General features: G+C 34.7%; 1 pseudogene; it reads left to right on the top strand.

The window, feature by feature from the left end:
• Positions 1-8,411: 8,411 nt before the first annotated feature.
• LOC107499340 overlaps positions 8,412-20,105 on the top strand; it is a 53,557-nt pseudogene continuing 41,863 nt past the window's right edge.

Genomic DNA, 20,105 nt, shown 5'->3' with positions numbered 1-20,105 from the left:
TGAATATCCTTCTCTCAGGGCATGAACATTCTTGTTGACAAGGCTGTAAGTCATTCTACAATCTTGAAAGGATTTCTTTAGGAGGCAAATCTCCTCACCAGGGTCAGTAATGTTTAACTTAAAATCCTGCTTCCTAAAACCATAGTTGAAGCAGATTCAGCAGCTGTTTCTAGCTATGTGACACCTTCAGTGCCTTGTAATGGCTCCTGACATCCCTCCCCCATTTTTTATCTTTTAAAATGCCAAAGCTTTTCCAGCTATGGTGCAGATAGACTGTGCCTGTCTTAGGTGACCCTCCACAGGTCTGGGTCTTACCCATCATTGGTACGTGAATCTCTGGCATTCATGCCCTGTCTTAGGTTGGTCCCAGCCTTGAAGGATTCTTACCTGTCTTTGACTACCAGCCTCTGCAAATGGGAGATGCAACATATAACTGGCTCAAGTCTGAGCCTGGAGCCTGAGACCATGCATCTCTGCCCGAATCTTTAGCAGGGAATTGAAGAAGTATTTCATAGAAATTATCCTTTTCTATGGTAATGTTAATATTACCTAAAATAATGCATAAGGTGGAGTTACACATGCAATTACATTTCTAGCTGTATCTATCATGATCATATTGGCATTATCTCCAATGGGACCCCCCTTAGTAACACCGTCCATAGTGGCAGCAAGCTTCCATATATAAGACTGTAGGAATCCATTGTCAGTCCACCATAATCCTGCAGATAAGCTAAGGTTCTGATTATTGGAGCTGGTTAAATTACCAGATCAGTTCAAAATATATCATTTTGTCCCTGTTACATTAAAAGTGACTGGCTTGTCCAGGTAACACCTTTTCCACGATACAAATTTGTTGTTGACTCATATTTCTTTTCCACATGGAGGAAATGACTGAGGAGGGTCTCCCAAGATTCTTTGTTCTCCGCTCGGTGAGCAAAGATGTATGACTTGCCCACTTTCAGACAAAGATTTCACAGAGACTGTTAAGCACCCAGACATTGCTCCATACTTAAGGAAACGAATTGGTAGTCCGATCCTGGAGCCACAATCTCTGGGCCTTCCCATACAGATGGGTGCAAAATAGGTGGATCAGGTACATAAGTCCAATACAGCTCTCCACTAGCCGTCAGAAGATGGCTCATTAACATCACCATCAGGAGCAGTTGCTTCTGAAGGGGAAGTCCCTGCAAACCGGACCAATCTTTCTGGGAGCCACCTGGCATTTTCAGCATCCTATGGAAAAACACAAACATGCCCTTGTCCCCATATTTATACCGGGTCAGGGCCATTACATGTACCCGTGAGAGGATCCTTCCACTTCACCAGTGCATAAGATGTCTGAGTCTTTGGATGCCACAAACGCTCTGCAGCAGAAAGCCCTTGGGCATCCACAGTTAAAAAATTTAAAATAAAAGGAGCATGATTTAAACTATTTTGTGAGGAGGTAGGGTACAGCTCCCCCTTTTTTATTTTGTTTAACTGATTTTTGAGAACACCATGGGCCTGCTCTGCAATTCCTTGACCTCAAGGATTATATGGAATACCTGTTTTATGTACTATAGAGAGCTGTGAACAAAAACGTTGGAATGCTTGATAGTATATCCTGAGCCATTATCAGTTTTTATTACAGAGGGTTGGCCTACCATAGCAAAGCATCTAAGGCAGTGAGAAATAACATGTAGCTTCTCCAGTTTGAGCTGTAGCTATAATAAACCCGGAGTATGTGTCAACTGTGACATGTGCATACCTTAGCTTTCCAAATTCTGGGATGTGTGTAACATCCATTTGCCACAACTGGTTAGGTGTTAAACCTCTAGGATTAACTCCATAATGAGGCACAGAGTGATGCTCTGGGCACGTCATGCACTGGCGAACAATCTGTCGAGCAGCTTCTCTAGAAATATGAAACTGCTTTTTCAAGCTTTGACTGTTTTGATGATGCAAAGCATGAGACTGTTGTGCTAGTTCTAATTGAGTAAGGCCTACTAACCGAGTAGCCTGGTCAACAAGAGCATTTCCTCTTCCCAGAGGTCCTGGGAGCCCAGAATGGGCTCGAATGTCCCACATAACACAGATGTGTACGTGCATGCAGACACTTCTGTACTTAAGAAAAAAGCTCTTGTACCTGATTGCTAGCAGTATCAATATATGCCACTGTTTCTAACACCTGCAAAGCTCTAGCAATATAATGGCTATCTGTATACAGGTTAAAAGGACAATAAGTCATGTTTTCAAATACCGCAGCTACTGCTCTGAGTTCTACGATTTGAGCTGAGGCAGGAAGCGTGTGAAAAACCTGTGTTTGATCTTGAATCACATAAATAGCGGTGCCATTAGAAGACCCATCAGTAAAAACTACTTGAGCATCTTTTATAGGCCCTTGTCTCACAAACTTGGGAAATACTAAAGCATGATTATCTACAAATTGTAACAATCTGTCTTTTGGAAAATGATTGTCTATAACCCCGGGGTAATGGGCAAAGGCAATAGCCCAAACATCATCATTCTGAAATAACCAGTGTATTTGTTGCTTAGTAAAGGGAACACCAATTAAAGAAGGCTCTGCCCTAAAATATTTGCGAGATTCTTCTCGAGTCAGTTGTACTAAGCAAGCTACAGACTCATAATAAGGAGTCAACACTCTAGCTGGCAATACAGGCAAATGTAACCAAAGCAGTGGACCACCTTACCACAACACTGCAGTGGGTGTGTGTGCGGTAGCTAGGACATAGGCGGCCCATCCCTGTGAATAGTCTACATAATGCACCTGTTGTTGCTCTATGGCCTGCTCTACCTTCTGTAAGGCTAGCCGACCATTTTCTGTTAATTCTCTTTTTGATGTAGGAGCAGGGTCCCCCTTGAGAATATCAAACAGGGGTTTTAATTCACCTGTGGAAATTTTTAAGTGTGGTCTAAGCCAATTAATATCACCTAATAGCTTCTGAAAATCATTTAATGTTAATAACTGGTTCTTTCTCAACTGAATTTTCTGAGGCAATATAGCTTTTGGGTATAATCTATGCCCCAATTAAGAATAAGGAGGTTCTGTCTCTACTTTCTCTGGAGCAATAACTAACCCTTGCTCCTTAAGAGCCTCTCGCAGGTGAGCCTAGGCTGCCAGCAGCAGTCCTTCCTCTCTCTCCACCAAAAGAATGTCATCCATATAATGGATGATGTAAACTTTTGGGTAAGCTAGCCTAGTTTTACCCACTGCTTGAGCCACACATTTTTGACACAGGGTAGGGCTATTAGCCATACCTTAAGGTAATACTGTCCACTGATACCTCCTCATAGGTTCTTTAAAATTAGTTGGTGGTACACTAAAAGCAAATCTCTTGCAGTCTTTGGGAGCTAATGGGATTGTATAAAAACAATCTTTTAAATCAAAAATAATTTTGTATGTGGCTCTGGGTATAGCCGACGGTATGGGCAATCCTGGTTGCAAAGTTCCCATCAGTTCCATGGTTTCATTAATTTTTCTAAGATCCTGCAATAATCTCCATTTACCAGATTTCTTTTTTATAACAAAAATGGGAGAATTCCAGGGAGAGTTAGAAGGAATGATATGTCCGCTGTCAAGCTGTTCCTGTACTAATTGCTCAGCAGCTGTAATTTTTTCTTTAGTAAGAGGCCACTGATCCACCCACACAGGAGCCTCACTTTTCCACATGATTGGATCTGCATGGAGTACAGGTTGTCCATTGACCTCCATTAAAAATACCCTAAGCCTGCTCTCTGAGGTCTATGAACAGGCATTAAAGGCTCTTGAATTCCCTGGCCCCTGGTTCCTAATCCTTGATTAGGTAAAAGCCCCTGGTTAAACATTTGCTGAGTAACAGGCTCGCTGGGACTATACAGATACACTCCCATTTCTCTCATGACATCCTTTCCCCATAGATTAACTGGCAGACCTGGAACAATATATGGCTGAAATGTCCCGTTATGACCTTCTGGGTCTTTCCAAGATAAAACATTGCTACTCTGTTCTGGGCTTTGGCTCTGACCTATTCCTTGTAATTGTGCCATAGTAGGCTGTTTGGGCCATGCCACAGGCCATCATTCAACAGTAAGGACCAAAACATCAGCCCCAGTATTCAGCAAGCCTCGGAAGTTTCTCCCATTAATAGTTAAGGTAAGCTCCGGGCGTTGAGCTCCTATGGCCTGGACACAATACGCATCTGATGATCCAAATCCCACGTCCCCTCTCTGACTCCTTTTTGAGGCATTCCTAGTTTGCATCTGAGGCAGCAGCAGCAACTGCGCTATGCATGCTGGCCTGATTGTATAACCGAAATCCCTGCAGGCGAGTGAGTCATTACTTTTATCTCCTCTGTATAATCCTCATCAATAACCCCTGGCTGAACTAATATTCCTTTCATGGTGGTACTACTTCTCCCTAATAACAATCCAACCGTACTCTTAGGTAAGGGCCCATAAATTCCAGTAGGAAGGGCTTGCATTCCCATCTCAGGAGTTAGTACCGTGTACGTGGAGGAACTGAGGTCCAGTCCTGCGCTGCCTGAGGTTGCTCTGTGGAGGTCTTGACCGGATTTCCTTGCTGGGGAATGAAAGTCGGAAGTGCCCCATAACATTGTTGCGGAGCCTGAGGTGGGCCCCTCTTCCCGTTTCCCAACAAAGATCAACCCTGAATGTTTCTTGCGGATTTACAATCCCGAGCCCAATGATTACCCTTTCCGCATTGAGGACTTAGTCCCGGTGGGTGAGGCGGAGGCTTCTACAGGGACTGGTTTTGAGGACAATTTTGGGCAAAATGCCCAGGTTGCTGACATTCAAAACAATGGCCAGGGCCACCAATAGATCTGCCTCGACTATTTCTAGTCTGTTGAAATAGCACTTCTTTTAGTTTTCCCGTGTAATACTGAGGTCATGGCCAGACCTTGCGTATATACTGGCCCAATGTCAGAACACAGCCTAACATAATCAGCAAGATCTCCCTTCTTTCTGAATGGTCTGAGCGCAGCCTGACATTCAGAGTTAGCATTCTCATAGGCCAGCTTACTAAAAGGGTGCCTGCCTCAGTGTCCCCTATCAGTCTTCGAGCTGATTCCATAAGGCGTGCCACAAATTCCTGAAATGGCTCATCAGGTCCCTGCCTTATCTTAGATAAATCTTCTGTTTGTCTTCCTGTAGAAGGCAGTGTATACCAGGCTCTCTTTGCAGCAGCATTTACTTGAGCATACACTCCAGGATCAAATTCCAGCTGCGTGTTATTCTCATGGAATTGACCCTCACCGGCTAACATTTCACAAGTCGTGGGGAGAGGAGGATTTTGGCTTCTATTAAGCTCTGCTGTTCTCTCACACTGTTCCAAAAATTCAGACTTCCACAGCAAAAAATCTCTCCCTGTTAGGCACGCTCTAGCCAGTTGTTTCCAATCAGAAGGAGTAAGAGCCTCAAGGGACAAGGATTCTAACATCACCTATGTGAATGGGGCAGTAGGACCATATTGAGCGCAGGCAACTTTCAATTCCTTCAGCTGTTTAAAAGGGCTAGGCCTATAGCTACGGACTCTCTGTCCTTGAGCACCATTGTCCTCATACACAGGGCATGCCAAGTGGAATCCTTCCATATTCTCTCCATTCTCTACAGCCTTGTATAGCGAAGGCTGTACTAAGGACAAGGGCTGCGGCCGGGAAGGTCACTGTGCCATGGCTATACCTGGCAGGAGTTTCTCTAAAAGAGGGAGAGGTCCTGGACCTCTCTCCATCCCAGGCCCTGGTATCTTTAATGGTCTATTATCAGGTTGTCTCACCTGAATAGTTAAGTCGGTGACTGCCTTCTGTAAGCATTTAAGACAGTCTTCCAGAGACGTGGATTTTCTGGGTTAGCTAATGCTATAAATGGGGGGCTCTCCTTATTGTGATACCAGGCTGCCTCCTCCTCTAATTGCTCTGCATCCCCAGGATCTAATGGTCCCTTTCCGTGTCTAGAAAATAAAAACTCAAGGGAAGCCTCGGGCTCTGCCAGCGGCGCGGAAGGCTTAGTTTCATTCTCTTTCCAAGTTGCCTGACCATCATCATTCACCTTTTCCCTCTCATGCCTAGCATCTAGGCTGTCTCGAATCAAAGCCCATAGACTGACTGAGCATATTCTTAAGCATGCAGCCGTTTTCATTTCCCGTTTTTCTTTTATTAAGTCGATTCTCCTCTCTTTCTCTGTATTTACAAACACCGCAACCCTTACTTTTCTGAGCGCTCACTTCACGTGGTGTCTTTCTTACTCCTAGACTGTTCCACTGCACCGACCTTTGACATTTACTCGGCTTTTTACTCGGGGCCCCCTTTCTCCTGCGGTGGTGGTCTTCACCTCAACTTTCCATCAACGTTGGGTCCCAAGCTTTCAGGTTCCTGTTCAGGCGCCACTTGCCGGAGCCCACCGGAAGAGATCGAACAGCACCTGAAAGAGGGGGGTGAAGCCTAAGGAAAAAAAAAAAAAGACAGGAAAGTTCTTTGGGAGGGCATACAGTCAATGCTGCAGGCTTGAATTTATTTAGCCCAGCCTATTTATACTTAAGCAGAGAGAGATAAGCTTAGCTCTAGGCATGCCACTGTTTACTAAACACTACATCATCCTAGTTCCCATAAATCATGAATATCCTTCTCTCAGGGCATGAACATTCTTGTTGACAAGGCTGTAAGTCATTCTACAATCTTGAAAGGATTTCTTTAGGAGGCAAATCTCCTCACCAGGGTCAGTAATGTTTAACTTAAAATCCTGCTTCCTAAAACCATTGTTGAAGCAGATTCATCAGCTGCTTCTAGCTATGTGACACCTTCAGTGCCTTGTAATGGCTCCCGACAATTGCTATTATTTTTTATTTCAACAGTCCTATATATAACATTATGTCAAAAGGAGAGAAATAATCTATCTTATTTTCCCAAAGTTTTACCATTTCTGCTGCTCTTCAGTTACTCCAGAAATCCCAACTTTTCTTCTGAGTCATTTCCTTTCACTTATAGAAATAGCCTTCATTATTTCTTTTAGAGCAGGTCTGCTAATGATGATTTATCTTAGTTTTTTTTTTTTTTTTACATAAGAATGTCTTCATTTTGTTGTCATATTTTTGCTGGATATACAGTTCCGAGTTGTTGCTTTCTTTATTTTTTTAATTTAAAATATATTCTTGTGTTATCCTCTGACTTTCATGATTTCTGTTAAAAAAGCTGCCACATTTTCTTGCTGTATTTAATTTTTTTTTTAACTTTTATCTTTGTTTTAAAGCAATTTTATTATATCCTGTCTCTGAGTGATATTCTTTAAGTATATTCTGTTTGGAGTTTGCTGGGTTTCTTGAGTTTAAATTCTTAACTTTATCACATTTGAGGATTTCTAGCCATTATTTGTTCACATATTTTTAAACACTAGATTCTTTCACATCTTCTTCTGGAACTCCAGTGACAGAAATTTTTAGATATTGTCCCACATAACCAGCTCTATTACTTTTTTGTTAATCATTCGTTCTCTTAAAATTGAATAATTATTTATCTATCCTCAAGTTTACTGACTCTTTCTTCTTTCATTTCTATTTTGTTATTGAGCCCATCCAGTTAATTTTTTATTCTGGTATTTATATTTCATTTAAATTTCATCTTTTATATAGCTCATATTTTATTGGATAATATCTAGTCTTTTTATTAATGTTAAGAGTATTCATTTGTGGGGCATGGTTATAAAGTCAATTTAAATTCTTTGTGTGATAATTCCAACATCTGCGTCATCTCGCATTGGATGAGGTTGAATTTCTTTTCTTTCGAAAATAGTTCATGTTTTCATGGTTTCTATGTTTTCTTTTTGTATGCATATTTTAATTGTTGTGATATCTGGTTCCTGTTAAAATCCTTTCAAAACTCTCCTTTGTTTTGAACATAGGTTCATTAAAAGTTATTTTTTGTTGCTATTTTTGTCCAGTGTTTTCAGTATAGTTTCCAGAGCCTTTCCTATATATTCCAGATTTGCCATTCTTATGCCATTCAGTGGTCTGGACTTGGACAACAATTCATAGAGTAATTTAGTTCTTCAAATCTTTATTATGCATCTGTGTGTCTTTCTGCACATGTGCAGTCTGTGTGTTCACCCCGGACTTTCGTCAGTTTATGCAGAGAACTAGGGGTCTATTTTTTCATTCTTCCCCTGGAGAATTTTCCCCCACACTCTCTGACTCTCAGGAGCAAGTTTTATTGGTTTCTCTTGTAAGAATGATATGTTCCCTTAGAGTGTTAGTCCCCTGAATTTTTGTGTAATTTAATATAATTTGGGCCTCTGGACAAAGAGATGGAAGAAGAGAGAGAAATAAACAACAAGGATTCTTGTCACACTCTTGGAACTGGAGCAGTACTTTTCCTCGGCTCCTCTGATTGTGGAACAGAACTTTCTTGAGGTTTTGGGTGCATATGCTCTTCTTTGATAGCACTGAAGCTTCACAACTGAGGAATTTCTTTGAAGACGTTCAGGAGAAAAGAAAGGATGTAAAAGAAAAACACGTGGATTCCTCCCCACATTACACATCGCAGAGGCTCTGTTTTGTGAGTCCTCTGGCCAGAAAGAAGTGGTTTCTTTTGAGTTGTTGTCCTTGCCTGCTGTGCAGTCTTTTGATTGGAACACCTTCAGGTAGGAGTCTGAAGATAAGGAGGAACGCATTAAACAAAATAGGAAACTCACTATGGTACTGGTCATTCTTCAAGTTTGATTTATCTGCCCAATTTGTCCAATACTGATTGTTTTCTAGAGTTCTCAGGTTCTCAGGTGGTCAGTCCCCTTTTGTATTCTGTCCAGAATTTTTACTTGTAATCTGTGAGGATGTCTTCAAGTGATACATTGTCTTGGAAGGCACAGGAAAATAAATGATGCATTTTTTTAAATTAGAAAAAAATTCTCTACTGTAAGAAAATATACTGCTAGGTACAAGGACACAGTTACAATAAATAAACAAATATATGATGAATGTAGATATAAATAGCAGTCATGCAAGCTGTGCAATACACAATGTGCACAAGCCCATAAGAGAGTACTACCTGTTTTTTGATCTGGGTTCTTCTATTTCCATCTTCCATATATCATCCCTATCCTTTTATATTATCGATCACATTGTCCTTCCTCTCTGTTTTTATAAATTTTTTTTTTGTCTGACCTGAACTTTTAGCTCACTAAGTTGTTCTATATCTTTTCTGCTAATTATTCTTTTTTGTTGTTGTTGTGTTCTTTATTTTATTTATTATCTCCACCCTTTATCTTTCTGTATTGTTACTTTTATGATTTTCTGTTCCTGCTTCATATTATTAATAATAAATATTTTAGGGAGATATTTATTATAATTATTTTCATTTCCAGATTTTTCTGTTCTAGTAGTTCTTTTTCATGTTCTACTGGTAACTTATTTAGTGTCTTTCTTTTATAGTAGTTGGAAATATGAGATCTGCAGTTATTTTTTTCAAACAAGCTGAATTGCTGGCAGTATTAGCTTTCATATCTGGTCATGTGTAATGGAAAAGCTAAAAGTCATATGAAAGTTTGGGGCCCTTTCAATGGTTTTAGGAAGAGGGCATATAAAACTGCTGATGATCACCTATAGTTGTTACTACTTCACCATGCAACAATTCTGCTAATGAGTGCACCTTTAAATACAAAGAAATAGGAATTAGGAAACATCTCTCTAAACTCCATAGCTCGATGTAGCATTTCAGGGGATTCAAAGCAAGAACAGAGGGAACTGTCAACGCCTGACATCAATGCCTCTTTTTACTTTATCCTAGCAAAGTCTTGTGCCATCCAGCATTATTCCGTCCACATTGAGCAGCCTGGGTTGATGCTGGTCATTTCTGTTGTGATAGGATGGCCTGTTTTTCCCCAAACAATTTAAGAATATGAAGATGGCAGAACTTAAATCTTCCCCCTAATTTATTCTCTTCTGAAAATAAGAATTCCATGAATTCATGATACTTTTTGTTCTCTCTAGGTGTTTTCAAAAACTTTATGTGATTTTTCACATCTAATTTTACCTGTAATTTCTGCTAATTCCATAGATAATTTTGAACAATATAGACAGGAGCCCATTCTATTTGCCGCCTTGTCTGGAAACTTTAGCCTCTTTACAGTTTTACTTATTTTCTTAAGACCCATTGAACTTGATTCCTCCAACTGATTGTTTAGGAATTCTGATTGTTTAGGAATCAGTCCACATATCACCAGAAATTTATTTTAGAAGTCTCCATTTGCCTTAGAATTATTTGTATTATTTTCATGCACCCAAATTGCTTTGGAATGCTTTGTTTTCCAGATTGATTTTGCATTTCCTTGTTTTTAGATATTTTGCAAATTGTTTTCATCAATAAATGTTTTAAATATCATTCCGTCCTTATTAATTCAAAGATAAAATGATCTATTACTTAGTATTGAGAAGACATATTGAGAGGAATTCAAATGCATAAAGTTTTCTATTCTTTGCCATAAAGTGTACATATTTATAAAGAAAGCCTGAGCTACAAAGCTATAGTAAAAGAAAGTAAATGTGAAAAAAAATGGTCTAATGCACATCCCAGAGTAAGTATCCTCATTATGCAAATAACATGTTCTACAAATGAACTATTCAGAGCACTACATAATACAAAGTAATAGATAAGCTATCTACTTACAATCTTTCATTAAACAATGCTGAATTAGAAGTAACATTCTCAGCACATCTTACATTTTTTAACATACCTAAATATATGCTTTACTATAATAATACTATAAGTGAGAATATACCTTCAACAAAAGTAGACGTTATAACCAATTCAAGTATAAGATAGTATTACATGTAATATGATCCTAAATGTTAAACGTGGTAGGTAAATGCAGTTTTCTGATTAATTATATACTTTGACAATAAATAACTATTTATTTAACACCTACTCTGTGTGTGCAGAATATGTGATAAAAATAAAGAGCAAAGAACAGTACTTAAAATACCTAAGAGTTTAAAAGGCATTTGAGCAGATAATATGTTCTTTCCTGAAAACTATAGAGGAATATATAATGTATATTATAAGATGGAGAATAAACAGTAAGTGTAAAAAGTGTTGTAATTTAGACATTATATCCAGATAAGAGGTTTTGAATACAAAGAAAATGTAAATACCATCAGAAAGCTTCAGTCTTGTCTTTCCATCTTTACAACATATATAATTCTTAATTGGAAAGCTTATTGCTTTCTAAGTTTTACGTTTGTATTCTGATAAAGTTACTGCAGTTTAAATATAGTTAAACTATTTTTACTGAGTGTAATATGGCTGCAATTGCTAATTATCAATCTCTCATATACACACAAACATACACACACATACATACATATGTGTATCTATCTATACTAAAGGTACATTATAAATTTTAATATATTGATAAATTAAATATTGATTGGAAAGGATGTTAATGGAAATATTCATAAGAAAAATTCATATAATTACACACACACACAAACACACACACACACACAAAATGCTCATGTAATTGAAACAGAAATGAGTATGCCAAACAAAAAAGAAGTCCAAATGACCAAGTTGTGTAAGGAAATTGCTTAGTCTTCTAGTGCAAGATCAAGAAAGTCACAACATAAAATTAGATGAATTTTGCAAAGGACATCAACTGAAATGAAAAAATATTTTTTAAATATGTAGAAACAGGATAAGTATAACAGAGAATGTAACTCTTGCTACCTGTGGAGACAAAACTTTGAAATTCAGTGACACAAAGTATCAATCAACTGTTAACATGAATTTGTTGAACATCTATTCGTAGTAGGAAAATCAGGAACATAAAGAAATTTCCTGCCTTACTATTTCCCCCCTCTGAAATAATATGTGACTATTCAGATGCAAGTTCACCAGCTTTTTTGGCTTTCTGCCACCCTGCCCCCAACACCACCCAAACACAAACAATAGCCACTACAGGGCTTCAGTGAACATAGAAATTATCCTGGCTTGTTTGGAGAAACTTTAGAGTGATGTGTAAATAGCTATCTGTTACCTTCTCTGCAGAGAACATGGGTTCAAGTATTATTTTACCTTTTACTAGCTATGTGACTTTGAGCAAGTTAAATTGTAAAATCTGTGTTTTTCCAGCCTTTAATATATTTTATAGTATTACCCTGAAACTGCATTTTAATTCAGTCCCACAATTCTATAAAGGAAACTGAAGGAGTGCCCACAAAGTATAGCTTAGATACTACTAAGGTGTACTATTGATACCTGCTATAAATATCTTGGTAACAGCTTTCCACTCATCTCCATCCATTCCTGTACACTAAGCCCAAAGTTGCTTGGTGAAGTTTAACAAAGGAAGGATGACTTCCACTTTGTGTATATTCCACTGAAAATGTACCTAAAAAATGCTGCATCCTCTGCAAAGTTTAAAAGGGATTTTAGTGAAAATCTTTAAGTGTGGTGACTTAGATTGGTGTCTAATGTAACTCAGCTGAGAGACATCTCCAAAAAACAAACACTTTGCTATAATCAAAGTTGCATCTCTCACCTAATAACTAGAGCATTTCCTGAGGCTAGAATGTGGTCTAGTTTCCCTTTCAAGAATGATTTATTTCCCTACAAATATCACATTTAATTGATAAAAACATGTCGCACATTTTGTGACCCTCAGTGAAATTTTACATTGTTTTTGACTTCTCACTGCAATAAGTAAAGGGGCAATGAACAGCTCCATTTCTAATGCTGTTCATTTACATCGGTTTATTATTTTGGGATCACGTCCCAGAAATGGCATTACTTTTTTCAAGTAATATGAATATGTTTATGATTTCAGATATTTATTGGTTAAAGAGCTTTAATAAAGTGGTTTGTATAAATTTATAGTTCCTCTGAAATGCAAAAATTTAACCAATTTCTTTGTACATGTACCATAACAGGAGATATTAAGCAAACAAGAGAGAAAATCCATAGCAGAACGAAATATAGCATGGTGAAAATCAATAGGAAAAATATAATATAGATAATTTCTACAAAATATGTAATAACAATATCATCTCAAAAGCAAAAAAAAAAGTTACTATATTGATAAACTAAGATACTGGAATTTCTGTCAAAATCACAAGAAGGCACTAAGCTCAGAATTTTTAAAAAAGAATAATTTCAAATAATTTTAAACTGAAATTTTTTGTAATATAATCTGATGCACATAAGTTTAAAAATAAAACGATCGATGGCTCTAAAATTACAACTACTGCTACTAGAAATAATATCCGTTTATATATATCCCAATGACCACAAAGTTAGAGTATGATTCCATTCATAATAACATGAACTATAAATTATTATAAAGTTTATTACTATGCAAATAACTAGTTAGGATTTATGGTAGAAGTGTAGACAATTCAGTTAACATAGCATATGTAGGATTAACTAATAAAAATAACAACTGTTTTTGTTGTTGTTGTTGTTGTTGTTGTTGATAATGCAGATGGAGAGACTGGACATAAATCAATAGAAAAAGATCATATAAAATAGGTAAGAAAGCACTACATAGAAGATTGATGTTGGCTAACTTGTCTCACTAGTCATTAAAATTTATGATGCTTAAAAAGTGGTACTGGTATATAAATAGAAAGACCAATGCAAATAATAAAAAAATCTTGAAAAATAAATTGATATTAGAGGATGTACTATTTTAATCTCTGGTAAAAAGATATGTTTTAATAAAAAGGGTTGGAATAATTTTGTAGCCATCTGGAAAACCACATATTTGAAAACTTACTAGCACTATATACTAGAAGAATCTCCAAATGGATCAAATATTTATATGTGTAAAAATATTTTAAAAGCCGCATAAAATTTAAAAATATTTTATAATACTTCATATGAATATAATTTATATTAAATCATTTAAGAAAATAATTTTTTAAATGTATGCTCGAAGATCAGCAAATGTATCAGCAAATCATAAAAAAGTAAAATTAAATGAAAACTAGGAAAAACATTTGAAATTTGTATCACAAACTATAATATATAAATTTTTATAACATATAAAGAATTTTTAATGCAACATGATAGAAAAAGAATGACAGTAGTATAGAAAGTAGATTTAAAAATTCATATTATACAGATATGAAATTAAAATGTTTAAACATATGAAATTAGAATTTACCTTACTTTTATAAAAGGAAATGAAATTAATTTATGATGATGCCATTTCATTAACAATATTACCAAAAAACTTTAATAACATTCTATGGCAAGGATATAAAGAAATAGGCACATAAAAAAACATGGTTGTAGCATTAGAATCTACTGGTATACTCATCACAATTTAAATATATACAGACATTGACCTAACAATTGCATTTATATTGCTTAAACTTTTGAAATATTTGAACAATTACCTGGTATTGTTTATGAGGCTTATTTATAATTGAAAAGGGCTTTAAATATATTATATATTCAGCAATAGAAGATAGTTAAACAAATCATAATACGATCATATAATGGAATATAAACTAGACAAATGTAAAAAAAAAAAAGAGAATTTTTTAAGGTAAATTTAAATTAAAAATTTTAAATCTAAGTATCTGAAATCATTGAAAATTAGAAAGAAAGGTATGTAAATAATAAACGAGAATGAAAATGAATGGTAGGATCCAATATTACAAATATATGCATAATTCACAAATAAAGAATATTTTGAAATTTTTTTTAACCAATATAACCAGAGATTTTTACAGATATAACATACACATTAAAACTAAAAATTTTAGAACATAATAATGATACAACCCTAAAATAGATTGATAGAGCTGAAAAGAAAGTTTAGAAAGTGTCCAAAGTAAATAATTGGAATACAATTAGTGTAGTTTTCCAAATTTGGTATTAAGGACAAATTATTCAAAAAATGTGCAAGAAATATTTAGTAAAATGATAATTATGCCCTTATCTATATTCCAAATAAATTTCATGTGACATAATATTTTCCCTGAAGATATTAAAGTTTTGGTAGAAAGAATATAACAATACTCAGACATAAATGTTTTATAAAAGAATGTTACCAAAAGCAAGTAAATAATATTTTGCAAAATGGTAATGATAATATAAAGATAATATTTTCTGGCTATTGCTACATGCTAAATATTTTCCCCATATTATTTTACTAATGCGTGAAGATCCATGGGTCCATAATGTTGCTTACAAATCAGATTAAAATACAAATATTAAAATAGTTAAAACTTAAAAGTTCATATACTGTCACAGAAAGATGTTCCAATGCTATTTGAATTTAAAAACAAAACAAAACAAAACATTTTATCTATATTGCTACAGGAGGCTGAATTAGCAAGCAGATGGAGTAAAAATGGTCACTATTTTTTTTCCTTCATTCTGTCCTCACTGTATTTATGCGTAGAAGGTGTTGGCAACAGACCTGATCACTTGTTTTATCTTTAAGGAGGGGAGTAACGAAAACATTTTCCTCCAACGTTAAACAAATCCTAAAGTCACTGCTTGATCGGGTCTTTTTATGACCTGAATTTTTAATTTCATCAGTGGTCTGACAAAGTTTATGCTAATGAATTAAAATCTAGGCCACATGCCCCTCCTGAAAAGCAGATGGATGGCAATGGAGAAAAACAAGGTGCTATAACCAAGAATAAAAGTGATTTGAGTGTAGCAAAGAATAAAAAACAACTGCTTGCTCCAAATATATGTAACAACTAAAGTATAAACATTCTCAATATATTAAGAATATCCCTAATCACTAAGATGTAGAAAAACTTCCCAAGAAAATATTAGTTTACAAAACACTAAAATAAAAATTAAAGGACAATTGATGTGTAAAGAAAACAACGAAATGACATTTTAGTAGTGATGAATTGGATGGTTAATTAAAATGTAATGAGTTTGAAACAGATCCACAGATTGTCCTATAATAATTTGGTTGTTTTAAAATACAATATTCTTGGTATAGAGAGTCAGCAAAGTAGATGTTCTTCATTGTTGATAGAAATGTAATCTCTATATTTACATATATTTCTACATATCTATATCAATATATGCATATATGTATAAGTATGTGTGCTTGTGTATGCATGTGTGTGATGAGAAGTATAAATTTGACATTGGGTACAACAACCTAAAAAGTATGCTTACCAAACATTTTTTAATATAACCAATTCACTACTGAATATTTATGCTCAAGATAAAAATCATAAATGTGAGCAAAATTGCTTGACTAGCAGTCTACACTGATCTGTTTTTCATTTATAATTTTTTAAACAAGATATTCCTATTCAATGCATGATATGATATGAAAAGCAGTAAAACATTACAAGTTGTGTCACTGAGAAATTATAAACATGGGAAGTGTTTACAATATGCTGCTAAGGAAAAAGTATAAGTCTCTATAGAAAACCTGAAAAGTAATAATAAAAATCAAACTTATCACCTTATCACCCAGAACATAAAACTTTTTTACTGTGAGACACAAAGTAGTATAGTGACATGTGTAGAGTGCATGTACATATGCAGGCCTTCTGTGTGAGGACTCATTTTATTTGTTTGTTTCTGTATCAAGCCTAAAATGCATATACGACATGAAAATTATTTATAAATTTATTTTTCCTTAATAATATGTGCAAAAACTCCTTATACTTTTATAAAATAATTATTGATTATTAAGAGATTAAAAATTAGCATACATCTGAATAGAACTTCTACTCACTATTTTATAGATTTGTTTTTCTTTATCAGCATTACAATCTTAATTCTCCCTTAAAAACATGACATCTTCATTTGAAAAAATAAAACCAGGTCCGTATTTTTTCAGGACAGAAAACAACATACCTACCATTCTGAACAACGTATTTTAAAGCTCGTAACCTAGAATAACAATGAAGTTTTAGAAGTAGTTTTATCATAGTAGCTATTTATGTAGGAATAACTGAATACGAGCAATTGTGCAATATTTATGCATTTTATTTTAGACAGTGATGGTGATAGCTATAGATCTTTTTAATGAAAGGGAAAAAGAAATATAATAATCATGGAATTTACTTTCTTTCTATTAAAATAAAAAGACTAGAATAATATTTTCAAATCAATCTTAAGATATTTGGGTAGCAGATGCTAAAGTCAACTATAAAAGAGAAGTCCTGTTATGAGTGTTAGTAGTTGATAATCTGTGATTGCTTGAAGGCCATTGAATCTCAGGATTTATCCCTACCATTCCAGATGTAAGCTCAGGTGAGTGGACTTATTAAATGTAAGTGCAAATACGGTGGTGAATCTGACTCATTATTTGTTCTAAGAATGTTATGCGTGTCCCACTTATTGTTACAGAATTAAAGCTATCTTGGGGGAAATCAGTTGATTCATATGCAGAGAAAAGAGAGTTATAAAAATACAGCAATATATTCTTGGTTGACAACCAAGTGATAAGATGAAAAACATGGGCTGAATTCTGTGTTCTAATACTGACTCTTCAGTGACCTTAGGAAGATATTTAACTCCTTGTTTTTATTAAGTTGTATATTACTTTTATTTCAGAGTCTCTGTATGTATCTCTCTCTGTCTCCTTATGTGTGTGGATATATATTTAAATCTTATTGTGTGTGGATATATATTTAAATCTTAGTGTATTCATTTAGAACTAGCAAATGGAAATTGTAATTAATATTATATTAAATAAAATATAAAGTTTCAGATTAAAAGGTAAGTATCCATTCATTCTCAAGATTTTATTTTGTATCACACAGAAATGATTCATGACTAGTTTCCCTCACTTATGGTTGTGTTGTGAGAAGGAGTTTTCAAAATAATGTTTCTTGTCCACATAGTAAAAATGGATAAAACATTTCGACTGAGCATATTAAGAGAAACGAAGAGTATTTGCTTAAAAGATAAAGATATATCTATTATTGGCATGAGGAATATTACTCTAGCAACATATTCTTTCTTATTATAATAACAATTTTAACTCAAATTAGTTCAACTCATTAATTTTTAATGAATTCTGAATTAAGTTATAAAATTCAAGAAACTTTCCTTTAGTATGAAGCATAAAAAGGAGTCTATATTTAATTGAATATAGATGACTATAATTTACTTTTATTTTTTCTTTTCATGCCAAGCTTAGCAAGCCACTAAATTTATATTGATTTCTTGGATTTATAATATCTTTATTCATTATCTTATTCCTCAATGCCTCTGAGGTATCAATGGATAAAATGTTACAATTGGAATATTTTTTAATGGTTCATCTGAAACCATGGGCAGAGTGGCATAGGTAGAAATGTGTAATTAATTGTTCAAAAAAAAAGTACTAAAGGTAGGATGCAGAGACAGATGGTTGAAATCACTTAAAGGAAATGAGTTACCACCATATTAATGGAGGAGAAAAAGTGAGGCAGAGGATAAAACCTTCAAGAAATGAAGTTGATAGTGGGGATTGGAAGGAGGTAGATGGGGTGAAGGGGTCAAATATATGGTGATGAAGGGAAATTGGAATTTGGGTGGTGAACACACAGTGCAATATACAGATGATGTATTATTGAATTGTGCACTCAAAACCTATATAATTTTATTAACCAGTGCCACCCCACTAAATTTAATTTAAAAATAAACAAAAGCAATGAGGTCAAAAATATCTAAATTCTTGAAAGAAGCTAAAATGGAAAAGAAGCAGCATGAGCTTTAAATGAACTGGAGATTTAAGATACAAAAATAGTGAATATGAAAATAGAAATGAAGAGTAAGAAGATTATCTATTAGGAATGCTGGAAAACGAAAACATAGAAAACAAATTTCAATATACAGCACTTTCAGAGAAGCACTTGAAAATACAAGAGATCGTACTGATGACTGAAAATGCCTGCCAGCAGTACGCTGGCAGAGTTCTTGGGTTGGAGAGGAATGGGGAATGGAGTCAGACTAGGACATTATAAATCGCGGTGGAGATGAATCTATAAAGGAGGGAGAGTATCAAAGATGTCACAGAGGATGTAATCAAGAAGTGTTTTTTTTTCAAGTTAAGGCCCTAATTTATAAAAGTATATATGAGCAGCAAAAGCAAAAAAGTCAACGTCAATTCCTAATGAAAATAACTGTAACAATAGCTAACATTTCTACATTGATTTGAAATGAAGTGTCTCTAGTCTTAAATTAGTTATTTAAGAATAACTAATTTTTACTTAGATTTCATTACTTTACTAAAATTTTCCCTATTCCTTTCTACTTGGTCTTTACAATTTAGAATTACAATTGGGAAAACAGGCTCCACCATTGTCCTATTTGCCATGGTAGTAACAGCAGAATATTTAAATCCAGATTTTCATTTCTTATATAACTTATTTTTTTCATTTTTTCACCTCAGACTTTGTCACTGTGTATAATAAACCAGGACACACAGTTCATCAAGTACAACTCAATTTAGAAACAAAGAAGTTAATCTACTTTAAAAATATGATATAACAGTAATATTAGTATAATATATTATGTATGCAAAAAGAAGGGTATTTTTTAATTAGATATATGAATTTGCTCTGCTAATGACATGCACATTTATTACATATTAAAATAGGGCTTGCAGATGCTATTTTAAAATAACTAAATTTAAGAAAACATTTATGTCAACAAAAATATAAATCATAATGTAATGGCTACATAAATGTTGGAGTATCCTGACTAAAAAGCATTATCTGACCATTAAAATTATAAATATAATGACTATAGAAGCATGGAACTGGTCATGATGTCTTATTAATTAAAAATGTAGAACACACACTAAAATATTTTCTATAATTAATTGTGAATAAGAGTTACAAAAATATAAAAGGGAATAGAAAATATGAAATAATAATTTTATTCGGTGAAAGATCAATTTGTAACCTTCTTTACCTTTTTAAAAACTTTCATAATATTTGTGTCCTCTAATTTAAGTTATACTAGAAAAAAGAATGAAATATTTGAAACTACAGTCTTATCAGTGGAGTGTCTCTGAACGGCTGTACCTATTGGATAACTCTCATCTGCATTTGCCATTCCCCATTCTTTAACCTTTATTTTCTGTTGTGATCATAAACACAAATCTGGTGCCTGCAGTGACCTTTAACTTCACTGTGC

This window comes from Rousettus aegyptiacus, unplaced genomic scaffold (assembly GCF_014176215.1).
Source record: "Rousettus aegyptiacus isolate mRouAeg1 unplaced genomic scaffold, mRouAeg1.p scaffold_m13_p_7, whole genome shotgun sequence".
Taxonomy (NCBI): Eukaryota; Metazoa; Chordata; class Mammalia; order Chiroptera; family Pteropodidae; genus Rousettus; species Rousettus aegyptiacus.
This window is presented reverse-complemented; position numbering and strand designations above follow the sequence as displayed.